Below are 13,195 nucleotides of genomic sequence, written 5' to 3' on the forward strand. Positions count from 1 at the left end.
AGACCTCAAGAGGCAGCCTCAAGAAACAGTACTTTCTTGTGCTGGGGAGCCGGGGGAACCATAGAACAAAATGAGGTTCTTAAAAATATCAGGGCAAGGACCATTAACAGTAATATTTCTCATTAGCCAGACGCCCTTACTGCATCTAGGTGAACTCCTTTACCTACCAGTGGCTGCAGCATGCAGGAGGAAGCTAGCCCCTTGCCTACACTGCCTGTAGATATTTAGCCCAGTCATTAGTGTCAGAAGGAGATCTGATCCAAAGAGACTAGAAGTTAGAGAGCTGGCCTACAGGCATCAAAGCATCTGCACCAGGCAAGCCCTTATGTGCATGTATAACCAAAGCATAGTTCATAATGGTGAGGTACTGCTAGGCAGAGATAACGCTCCGACCTAGTGAGGAAGACGACAGTGAACCAAGACGTTCCTTACTGAGAACAAAACTAGCTTCTATCTGTTGGTTTTGGCAGCTCCTTTGAACCTGGCCAATCTTAGGGGAGGCTGGGGTTAGTACGCTCTGATATTAATGTACACGTGTGGAGGGGAGTCCTTGTGGAGGATGTTACCAGGAGAGGAACAACACACCAGCATGCTGCTTATTCACCTCTTTGCAAGTAAACCACGGAGTAAGATGAAGGAAGAGGCCTGCTTAAAGACAGGAGAACCCTAAAATCCAAAAAGAACAGATGTTTTATAAGGGGCCCATTACCAGCCATGCCATCCTATCTAGCCTCCATCCTTTATGTTACCATGGGCACTTAAACACTGCAGCAAAAGACAAAAGCAACAGATTTCTTAGTCTTCTGATTTTATTTTGGAGATTCCAGTAGCGAGAACTGGAGAAGAAACTGCTGTGCATGTCTCTTTTGTATCAACTGCCGCTGCATAAAGTGAGCCTGAAAGCTTCTTTCACAAAAAAGAGGAGGAAGCAGAGGAATCAGGTTTGCTTATTTTTCACATTAGAAATGCAGGTCTTGTCTCCTCTGCATTGTTTTCGTGGAAGACGCTGGACTGGGGAATTTGCATGTTCTTGTGATGTCATAATTAAAGAAAGCAAAACTTCAGCAAATGGAAGGGAGGGCACTTTTCATCAAAGGCTTTCCAACTCTCCGGTTACTACCTTTTGTCACTGTCTTTATGAATCAACTCTCCAACACTTTGGAAGACAGATTTCCACCTGGAATCTGGCCCTCAAAAAAGATCCCCAGAAAAAAAACAAAACAGGGAGAGTGAGATGTGTTTTTCCTCGTGTTTCTAAGACAAAACAAACTTTTTTCCCCTTCTGAAAAGCAGTTTAAACCTTTTATCATATTCATCCAGCAAGCAGGCAGAGCCACACATCCACTGCTTGCAATCACCCTTCCTGCTGTTTATTTGCAGAATACATTTTGTATTTGTTTTTACAGAGGTGAGCAGCTCTTGCTGTAATCAAAATGTAATAAAAGGCTAAAAACAATAAACTCCTTTGAAACAATGTAGGTCTGAAACTGCCACTACTTAAAGGCCCCACAGAAAGATTCCTTTGATATGATGCAAGCATTTTAAAGAGGACCTTCCTAGCATGGCCTGCAGAATATGTAATGCCAGAAAAAGAGGAGGGTTACTGAATATGGAGGCATAAAAAAATGACATACTAAAAGAGGAAAGTCTGTTTTCTGTAGGGAAGAGGTTTTCATAGATTGTCTGTACTCATTAGTGTAAGGGAAAACCCCAGACGGGAGAATGCAAGTTGACTATTCCACGCCACAAGCAAATTTATAGTTCATGCAATACTTGAACCAGTCAGATTAACATGACAGGAAAGCTTAATGATAACATGTTTTGAACAGTAAACGCCTTACAATTCTCCATCTGTAGTAGTGATAGAAGGCCCCAGTCAAGCTCGGGACCCAGCATGCTGGACGCTTCCTGGCCCACACGTAATCTTTGCTTGAAACCCAAAGCAGCAACTGAGCACAGCAACAAAATCTGGATTTGGGAGGGTGTGGTGGGGACACCGTTTTGTGGCCTCGGTGAGTATTACCGCACAGGACAGCAGCTCCGGATCATCCAAAAGCACGTGCTGATTTTTTGGGGGTGGGATTTTGAGATAAAACTAACACCGCCACCATCTCCACCTGGGCTTATAACTGCACCGATCCTCAGCTGGAAGGCTTAGTTCACTGCATGCTTCAGAGTAATACTTCAGTGAGGTCATAATAAATTTTATTTCTCAACTGAGCAAAACAAATTAAGTCTTGTAATTAACTTAGGAGCCATACTCCAAAGACCACATCAAACAACCTCTTGTTCGAGACCAGCCCAGGAAAGAGCTGCAGAACAGGTATCCCTTGCAGGCTTTCTTGCACCAGCCCTGAACTCGTCTTGAGGCTGCTGCGGCCACCATGCGCCTCCTCCAGAAATGCCAGCATGATGCACTTGGCGGAGCTCAGATAACAGCGAGATTCTGCATTCAGAGTCCTGCAGGGCCCCAGTGGATCCCTAGGTCCGCTTCTCGACATTTTACTTTAAAAGTGATGCAGATGCATTAGAAAGGAGCCACTGAAGAGCAACAGGAATGATAAGGGGGTTGGAAAACATGACCTAGGAGGAAAAGCTGACGGACTTGGGTTTGTTTAGTCTAGCAAAGGGAAGGCTTGGGGGGGGGGCAGCGCGGCACTGTGACAACAGGTCATACCATATGTAAAAGGTTGTTGTGAAGAGAATGATGAATTGTTTTCTGTACGTGGAGAGGGAAGGACAAGGAAAAGTGAGCCCAGTTTGGAGGAAAGAAAAGTGCTACCCATGACCAAACTGAACCATAAGATGCTCCTTGACCCCAAAGCAGAAAATGAGCCAGCAAAGGGAGAACTACAATGCAAACAGTGCACCTAGGCCACAAATACCAGCCCTTGCTGCACACCTCTCCAATGACTTGTGTAAACAGAGGGGCCTTGCAATGCACAAGGCAAAGCAATATGGGCTACTCCAGCTCCAATGCTGCAAGTCTGAAGCCTCATACCTCTCCTATCACCACACAGCTTAGGGGAGCCTGCAGGAGGGCTCTGAAATCACCAGCATCCTTACCTACTTCCACTGCAGTTTTGATCAGGATACCAACGTGGCTCCGGCACAGCTGGTAAAAGGACAGGTTCTGCTCCCACAGGACTCGCAAGGCAAACTCTGAGGTGCAGGCCCAGACTTGCAAAGCCGCATTCCCAGGAGTATCTTCACTCTGAGAACAGCCCCATCGCCCTCTTTGGTGTAAGCGCCGACAGAATGAAGGACTCTCAGCGTGTACAGACATTCACTCTCCTGGGAGAAACTCTCCTGAGAGTGACTTAACCCTGGTTGTTCCCAGGTTGGTTTGTCCTGGAGTGGCTCTTTTTACTCTGGGAGAAAGAGTCAACATCTGTACACTCATGGTTTCTCCTGGGAGTGCCGTGACTCTCCCAGGAGAAACTGAATGTCTGTACAAGGACACAGTTTGCTCCTCAGCGGGTTTGAGGACCAGCACGACGCAGGATGCACTGAAGAATCCCTCTGAGGTTTGTTTTAAAGACGAGAATAGTAAAAGAGGTGACAGATCACAGCTCTTCTACCATCCTGGCAAAAACCTCTTGATTAAGCCAGCTAAGTTATCAACTCTGTGGAACTGCAAGGATATAACACAAAAATCATCACTGAACTATTACCTGAAAACAGAATAGGCTTTGTTCTGCATTGCAACCAGGAAGTCAACCCAACCCCTAGGATCTGAAAGGGTAGATGGCCCTATTTTTCAGATGCCCTCATACCATCTCTGCTGTACACCAGAAACAGGGGGGTTGTGAACATAAGACGTGACCTTTGCTTTCACAGTCCCCATCACACTACCCGGGAGGCCACGTGGCCTCGGGTGTCAGGGCACTGGGTTAGTACCTTGATTTAATTATCAGCACCTCCACTGATTAGCAGGGTGACCTTGTATAGGTCCCTTCCCTCCATTTTACAGATGGAAAAATATATGCTGATCTCTCTGTGAGGTCTTTGGATGACATCATCACCATCATCATCATCATCTTGTCAAACTGGGGAAAATCAGAATGACAAAAGCACCATACCGAAAATTAGTAATCTTCCCAGATTCTAGCTGACTTAGAAATTTCTACTTTTCACATTATCATTTCATGTTGCATCAATATTAGCACTTCCTGATGTGCATTTGTATTTAAATATCAAAAATACTTAAAATAGCTACAAAAATGTACGCTGGTTGTACTAACTTACAGGCACTGAGGAAATTAAATATTTTTCTTTCATCTATGCAAGCCCAGTGGGGAAATATGACAGGCTCCCAAATGAGTAAGAGGCCCTGATTGCATTTGTTGACTGGCATGGAAGGACCCTGGAGCTCAATACCAGGGCTTGCCAGGGGCAGCCTGAAGAGTCAGGCCATGAGTATCCAATTTTAAGCTGCAGAAGGGGATATTAACATATCCAAAAATCTAGCTAATCATTTTAAGTAAAGCTGAAAGCCTGTATTTTCCAAGATGATATGAAAAGTTACCATATATCAAAAAATCACTTGTCATAGCCTTTTTAACAAGTGACAGACTCAGTCCTTAAAATCCTCAATAGTGCCTTAAGAATGTGCACTAGATCACCGGTGCTTAAAGAGTTCTGGTTTTTCACAACGTTATCCTTCCCTTTTCAGTTTGCATCCATGTTCCATTCTTGCTGGTCGCAGTTCTATAACAAATGTCTTACTGAGATTTTCTGGTTTGGCAGGGAGCTCGCTGATGTTGAGATGAAAGCAAGTGTTCGCTGAAGTTTCCTTCTTCCTTCCACTGCCAGTGATGCTTGACATGTCCAAGACAGGGGTTTTCTTATGATTACTCTGGCATCAACTTCTGAGATATGTAAGGAGGTCAGATCTACAAGCCCAACCCACACGGTGAAGGTACTTTTGCCAGGATAGCTAACTTCACTTGAGGAGCTACCATAAACTATGTCAGCAAGAGCACTTTTCTGGTTGTGAGAGGTGCAGCTGCTCCTGGAGGGTTTGCTGGTAGCGCTGTACTGAAACTTTTCAAAAGCACATCTCATTACTATTAAACCAGTGCAATTAAATCAGGGCAAAGGTAAGTAAAGTTGGGCTAGCACAGCTTTGTGTGTTTAGACAAGCCCCAAGTCTTTACTTGGAGACAAGAGGCAAACACACAGCTGACCAAATCACGGGGGCTTCTGCCTCTTCAGTCTTCCTCATCAGAGTTTCCCAGAATGGCTACCACCACTGTAAAGGGACCAGTGATAGAAGCAGGTGGGTAAACGAGCTGCATGCAGGCAGTTAACTACCCCAGACAACAGAGTAGTTAAGACGCTGGCAAGAAGCCTTCGCTATCACTGGTAGACAATCAACACAATGGGCAATTTAAGAAATGTCTGCAGGCTTTGTCCGATCTCTAGACTGTAAGCACAGCCTTCTGTGCTAGTTTTCACATTCATTTTCTTAACAGGTTGTCAATCATCACTAGTAGTAAAGAACATTGTTAGGAATATAAACTAGGCTCCCAGCATTCACATGCCTGTTAGTAGCCTATCGCTGGGTAGACAAAGCTATAGATGCTTATGGTGCTCTACTAAGCATTTGAAAAATCCATCTGCCTCCTTTCGGCTCATGAGCACTGTATAAACCTTTCTTTGGCTTTGTGTCTTGGCACTTAAACCAACCTGCAGTGGAAAGACTTCATGGAGAATGCCTCATCCCACCCCGCCCAATGCAGGGCTTCTTATAGCTTTCTTTAAAGCATCTAGAACAAGCCACCAGTGGATGAAGACCTCCACATTTGGTCCACTACAGCAGCTCTTTTTGTTGGGCCCCATAGCCTAGTTCTGCTTGCAAAACTTCATGTGTGTCCACATTCAGAGCTGTTGTGTGGACACACTCCTCCTTTCCGCTGGCAGGACTACATCACCTCTGCGACAGAAAAAGGCTTCTGCTTCCACCGTGCAGCCAACAGAAGTGCCAGTAGCGAGATCCATGCATTCTTCAGGGTGGACTGTTCCCTTTGGCAGTTCTGCCTTTCCAGGGTGCCCAATGCACCTTGCTGTAGTCGATAAAGAACAGCTGTACGAAGCCACCAGGAGGTGCTACCAGCCAGCAAACCTCCCGACCCAGTATAGGCTAGGCCTCAAACATCAATTTCTGCCAGTCAGTCCCTCCACACCTCCCAAAAGGAAGTTTACAGCCTGTACAGCTGTGAATTCCTGAATGTCAAGTTATACGGCGATGTCTTCGTGAGCAGCGTCTGCCTACTTATTGTGCAAGTGCCCAGATCTCTGGGCACAGGCTTCCCAAGCAGCAGCACAGACATTACAAGTACTGCAGTTGTTTTCAAGACTGCTAGGCAGACAGACAGACCCTGCATGCAGTAAGAAGACAGGTAAGAATCGGATCTGTTTCTGAGGTAGCTCCTTCCTCTTCCAGCAGCCAAAAAGGGGCAACAAGACCTGGGTGCTTTTCTACCCTATGGGGTAGGAACCATTGCTCTTCCCCTCTTCTGAGAAACTGTGGTTATATCATACATCTGTCTATACTATGCAGCTAGACAAGCCCAGATGGGACTATCCTCACACCAAGCCCCTGCCTATATGTTACATCTGCACCTGCCCAGGTGTATCTGGGGCATCTCTCATGGTTCTTGGTAATGGAAAGCTCTTGGATTCTGTCTCAGCCCCCGGGGGGGTGGGATCCTGAAGAGAGCAAGCCCAGAACAGCTACAGGGATTCCTCCCTGCACGCTTATTGTTACACACTCATCTCACTGCGTTTTATTCAACTTATTAAAGTTTGGACAGGCACTTTATCCATGCAGACATGGCCAAACCATGTCATGAATGGATTACAAAACCATGTTTCACCAAGCACTACTGTAGCCAAAGAACAGCTCTGGAACGTATTTACAGCACTGTTTAGTCCCATCAGTGTCATGGAAGGCCCACAACTGATTTTAACAACTGCCATTAAACTTGGTTGCTTTTCTGCATAGCAATAAAAAACAAAGATCCTAACACATACCTGCCTTCAAAAAACAGCCCAAGTATTCACAGAAGCGGTGGAAAAGCAAGGGATAGCCAAACTTAACAGAGTGATATGCCTACAGCCTTCTTTCTCAGACGGGTCTGTGACTCCCTGGGGGAAGAAGTAGAAAGTAGGAGGAGTTAATACCACGGACAACTGCCAGCGAGGCTAGTACTAAAAACAACCCATGTTGCACTGGCTCTGAGACCAAGCTTCAGGAGCACTAGTAATTTATGGTTTCCCAGGGAGAGAGATGTACTACACCCCTCGCTGTACTCCGATGGCCTGTCTGTGAAGCAGCATTAGTGCCAACTCCTCAGATAACCTCTCTCCTGGGCTTGCGGGCATAACAGTCAACAATTAAAAGGGGACTGAAGAGAGAGATCGGCATTCTATGCTGAGAAAGGGGAGGGGACGCTGTGATAACCGACATGTGTAAGACCGTGTAAACAGAGAACCCCCAAGGAGCTCCAGCACAATTTAACTCTTGGGGAAGAGGATAATATGCTAGGGGCTGCTGCTGCTACAGTGTGACACTGCCAGGGAAAGAAAAAAAAAACGGATTTCAGGATGATAGGAAGGTCGGATTCGAACACGTGGACGGAGCAAATGCTGAGCTGTCGTCCCTGGGGCAAGAAGCCCATTCTCCTTCATCCTACCCTTCATCACTTGCTTCAGTTTCCCATCCTGCTGGATCTGAACTCCTCCTTCAGTGGGGTGTAGTGGGTTATCTCAGGAATCAAGGCTGGCGAGCAGGGAAGGACTGTTACATGAACAAGCAATGGAGTATGGGAAGGCTGGGAAAAGCTGATCCCCTGGGACTCTGCCCACTTGAAAGGGTTGTGTCTTCTGATTCCTAGCAAGTGGGGGCTGGCTGTGGAAGAAGTCTTTTAAGTTTACTTCTTGAGATGCAAAAAAAGTAAAGACTACTTTACTTTCCAAAGCGCTGTTGTAAGAATTAAGGTGCAACACACATTGCTTTGGTCTCAAAACTATAGGTAAAATCTCTCAATCAATACAAAACACCCATGTGCGTTTTCTAAACATAGCTTAACATTACTGACATACAGCTAAGGCTTTGATTAAATGCAGAGAACTCATTAGCATGAATGCCATTACAGCACTCCCCTGAAAATAAGTCTCGCATATTCTTCAAATGTAGCTATTTTACAGAACCGAGGGAAAAAACCAAACCCTTTTTAGCCTGCCCACCATGTTTTACTATAACAGAATTACCTGCACAGGTGTCAACACTTCTAGCTGGGGGGGGGGGGTAGTGGTAGATCACAGGTGCAGAGAACGGCGCATTTCACAACTTGAGACCTCCATGAAGTTTTGTATTCTTTCCCCAAAATATCAGCTTCCATTTAAAAATAACTCAAGTTTCTGTTTTTTTCTGTTGTGAAGCCATTGTTCACCATACACTGATGCCCCACTAACTAAACTGGGGATGAAGAGGAACCTGTCTTCAGCCAAGCAATACCACAGGCACAACAGCAAGAGCTACTGCCTGTTCACAATAGACAAGCATTATCTTGAATAGCCCCATCTCTCTATCTAACACAGGCCTCAAGCACCTGAGCAGCACAGCCTTCAACGTACACACCTTCACACTAGCCCGCCACCAAAGAAATCACCAGTCTTTCAGGTCTGCAGGAGGAGAACTGTGGGTCAGAGAGCTGAAGGGCCAGAACCACAAAGGTGTTTAGCCATCTACGGGAACTATTGAGCTGTGCATCTCCCAGTGAAGTTAGGCAGCTGAACTCTTTTGGGCATCTGGGCTTTGTGACTTGCCTTGAATTACAAGGGAATCTCCTAGTAGAGCAGGAAATTGAACTTGGGTGTCCAGGGCTACTGCCCTATCCATAAAGTCTTCCTTTCTCCAAAAGCCAACCCTATGAAGCCTGAGAATCTGAAGCTTGGACACACCAGGGCTTGCTTTGGGTTAACTAGACTTAAAAAAATACAAGTTAAATCTCTTGCAAAAAGATTGAGATAAGAGAGGCACCTCTTTATGCAGGTCCACAAAGGAACATGCATCAGTTTACATCCATTTTAAAAACGATTCTAGTTCAACCATCACAACTTCTGGCTGCTGACAAAGACAACTGCAGTCTGGGCAATTTTATGTTCATAAGGGTTGTGCTGTCACGTCTTCTGGCAAAAAAAACAAGAACTGACACTCAGATTCCGCAGCATCTCAAAAACTGAAAGGCTGCCTCAAATTCTAGCAAATTACAAAGAAATTCTCAACTGACCAATGGAAAGAGGCAAATACTGTCAGAGGTTGATAAAAAAAATTTAAAAATTAAGAAACAACATTTGTGGTACCAATTCTGCTCTCTAGTTATGCTGTTAAGTCCCGCAAGATGGGGGCAGCATCCCCCTCCCCATTTCTGGTGTGCACTGCATGGCACAGTAGTGCTTGGAGAGAAAAGGATATAGTGTTCAAAATGCTGATGGCATATACAATTTCCCCTCAGCATCATGGACTGTTTTCCCCTATAAAAGCTAACAGTACACCTTTATGCAGCAAACTGTTTTCACAGGACGGGTTCCCTGCACTTGAGTCCCTGAACAGGAGGAGGTTGGTGGTTCTCTGCTCCTTCATCCTGGTGCTCGTTCCATCTTGTTCCCCAGTCTCACCTCCACCACTGAAATCATGATGGTGGAGATCAGCCTTTTTTGTTTCTACTACTACACACATATTGAAGACAGGGGTGCTTTAACACCACTTTTTCTGCTCAGGTATTCGGTCAGTTATTTAAACCTGGCTGGGTGTTGTCAGTGCATGACAAATTGCATCCACCAAGACTTCCTCCTGTAACAGGTTGATCAGGAGTGAGGTATCTGGCCACCACTATAGACACGGACAACTGTTCAAAAACGCTGAGCTGCTCTTCTACAACAGGTATGAAATTGGCCCTCTGTATACTCACAGCTAAACCCTTCTCAACCAAGGTTCAGTGAAGGCATGAGCTGCCTGTGCCTAAAGACTTGCTGGCAATCACTGGGGATTCGAGTGCAGACAAAATCTTACAGGCCTGCAAAATGAACAAAATGAGTACAGAACTAAGCTTGGGAGCCCTCTTGCTGAAAGGGTGCTTTAGGAAGCCACCACACAGCATAGTCCTAGGAGAAACAGAAGCCCATCCATAAATTGGGAGTAGATCAGAGGCTGCAACCTGTACCAAACACAGCTTTGGATTTGGGCAGGCACATATAAGTGCACATGCCACTTATGTGCTATGAGTGTCGAGAGGAAGACCACAGAAAATTGTTCCAGACAATGAGCTGGGCAGGCAAGCAAGGGACCATGATGCTATGCTGCAAGGAAAAGTAGTTAACACCATTTGTCAAAGTCTTTCCACCATTTTTGGTCGTAGTTTGACACAAAACCATCCTAATGTCTTCTTCCTTAAAAAAAAAAAAAAAAGCTGTTGTGAAATGTCTGCTCAACACATGGCAGAAATATTCTCCAAATGAACTGTACGCTCATCCGGTTCAAGAGGCACAAAGATGTGCTTAGGTGGGAGGTGAAGGAGCAAGGGCAGCACTGCTCTTAGCCCTCCTTTCCTAGGGAGAGTCACTACATGGAGCCTAGTCTAGACCCATTCAGCCCTAAAGTGGCCAAATACTTAAGTGCACATGCAGAGAATACACTCGGTCACTGGTGCAACACCAGTTACTACATGGCCAACTATCTACACTACCTTCAAAACAAAAGCCTTCAATTCTGGGCCTTATCTATTGTTCTCCAAAGTCTACATTACAGGACGCACAGTATGAGGAGACATCTGAAGATGTAATTATTAGCATGCTCGTCGATTTTCCCTCCTCTCGTCCTGCCCGCTAATTCTGTTTGCCTGTCTTACCGCTTCTTTTCAAAAACATTTTATTCAAGCGACAACTGCAGTATGATAAACACGCCGGCCTAAGATTAAAAGGTACATCAACAGGATGGCGATTTACAAATAAGTCAACATCTAAAGAAAATTCTCCAAGCTAGATAAGTGACAAAACGTATAGGGAAGGAAGCATAACATCCACTTGTAAGTTGAACTCAGGACCTCATTCACCCTAGTACATGCGACTTCATGTTAGCTTTACTAATAGCAAAACCTACCATATTCAGGGCTTTTCCCTTTATTTTAAGAAGGTTAGCACGTCAAAACCAGATCTTCCCAAACCACTCTCGCCTTCTGGAGGCAGCCGCATCGCAGGAGGAAAAACAAAATGAAAAACCTTCTCTCAAGTTCAGAGGACAAATTAAGATTCAAGTTTATCAACATGTTTGAATGGACATACACAAGGAAGAGGAGTTCTAAAAACAGGGCAAACACACCAGCAGAAACTAGCGCAATGTTGTGAATAATCTAGCAGGAAAGCTCAAGCCAGTTATGTTTGTCCTTGGATAAAAGTAGCAGAAGCTGCACCACAGTCAATATAAACAGAGACAAGGGGAATGAAGAGGATCACGTTTATTTTGAAAGAAATATATATATAGAACCACTTACACTGCACTAGGAAGAGCTGCTCTGCTCTCCTGCAGCAGGAGAACAGGAACACAGCTCCAGGACCAAAATGCACCATCATTTTCCCCTGCTTTGGGAACATCTTCACTATTACATCAACACGAAGCACACCAAAGCTATTTTTCAAGCAGAGAAGATGCCTGTAGCCTCTGCTCTACGCTGTGCCACAAGCTGTGCTACTACCTGTCGGGGATGACATTTTGGAAACACTTTCATTTGATACATTCCCCAAAGAAATTTGCATGCAGGTATATATATATATATATATATATTAAAAAATCCAAAACAAGGATAACAATGGCACAAGCACTACAAATGGCCTTCGTATTAAGGATTCCAACCTGCCGGCAACTTCTTATGAGACTGTCCTTGACACAAGGGGAGGGAAACCTGACTCGAAACACACAGTATAGTCAAAGGTGAAGGACAATTTGCTCAGCACTGTTCGCACAGTGGCTATTTAACCAAGTCAGCCACACATGCTACCTAATCAATGACTCGATGCAGTGACAAACAGGAGACAGAAGCACAATAAATACTCGGCGCCTTGTACAGAAACGAGCAAAGCCAGGTTCTCTCCAGACTGACAACGTTTTGTCATATTCCAGAAGCTGTTTAGAATACCAGCCCTTTAAAGCACATCTATTTTTTCTCCCCCTCCTGCCCAGCCTCCCACCAGCGCAGCAGCATCGCAGGGAAGCGGCCTCCAAGGTGCTGCCTTCCTTCGGCAGCTGCCTCCACCTCCATTTCTGCTGAGACCAGGGCAAGCCCCAGGAGCACCAGCAAGGCTGGCAGCGTCACACACCCGCGCACACACAGTTGCCCCTACTGACATACTTGCACATGCAGGTTTCACATACACAGACACGCGTGCCCAAGCACGCCCATGGACACACATACGCCTGGGCTCTGCGCGCACACACGTGCGCACAATCACACCCGATTGTAACAGACAGGCGCACAGGTTTCACACATGCGCCATGCACACAATCACACCTGACACATGTGCATGCAGTTTCACACCTGCACCATGCACACACAATCACACCTGACACGTGTGCGTCTACAGGTGTCACATGCACGCATCACACCCACTGACACACGAACATGCACACATAGGTTTTACACACACAATCCCACGCACCAACACGTGGGCACGCACATACAGGTTTTGCGCATATGCACCATGTGTGCATAATCGCAGCCACTGATGCACACGCAGATTTCATGCACACAGGCATGCTCATGTGTAGTTTTTAGACACATGCACAATCACACCCACCAACACACGCATAGGTTTCAGGTACACACACATGCACAATCACACCCACTGACACACACAGGCTACAGACACACCAGCACAGTTATGCACTGGTGACACACACGGGCATGCACACACAGGTTTCAGGGATGCGGATGGGAGGAGAGCGGTGGCCCACCTTCCAAGCCCCGTTTCCAGGCAGGGGGCCGGCCCCAGGCGTGCACACGCTGACACAATCACGTTGACACACGCACGCCCCGGCACACTCGCAGTGACACACACTCGCGCGCACACTCAGGCCCGGCGGCCGGCGCGCGGTGCTGGTCAGTGCTGACCCCCCCGCTTGCAGCGGCCGCCC

This window comes from Crocodylus porosus, unplaced genomic scaffold, assembly GCF_001723895.1.
Source record: "Crocodylus porosus isolate Cpor-Errol unplaced genomic scaffold, CroPor_comp1, whole genome shotgun sequence".
Classification (NCBI taxonomy): domain Eukaryota; kingdom Metazoa; phylum Chordata; order Crocodylia; family Crocodylidae; genus Crocodylus; species Crocodylus porosus.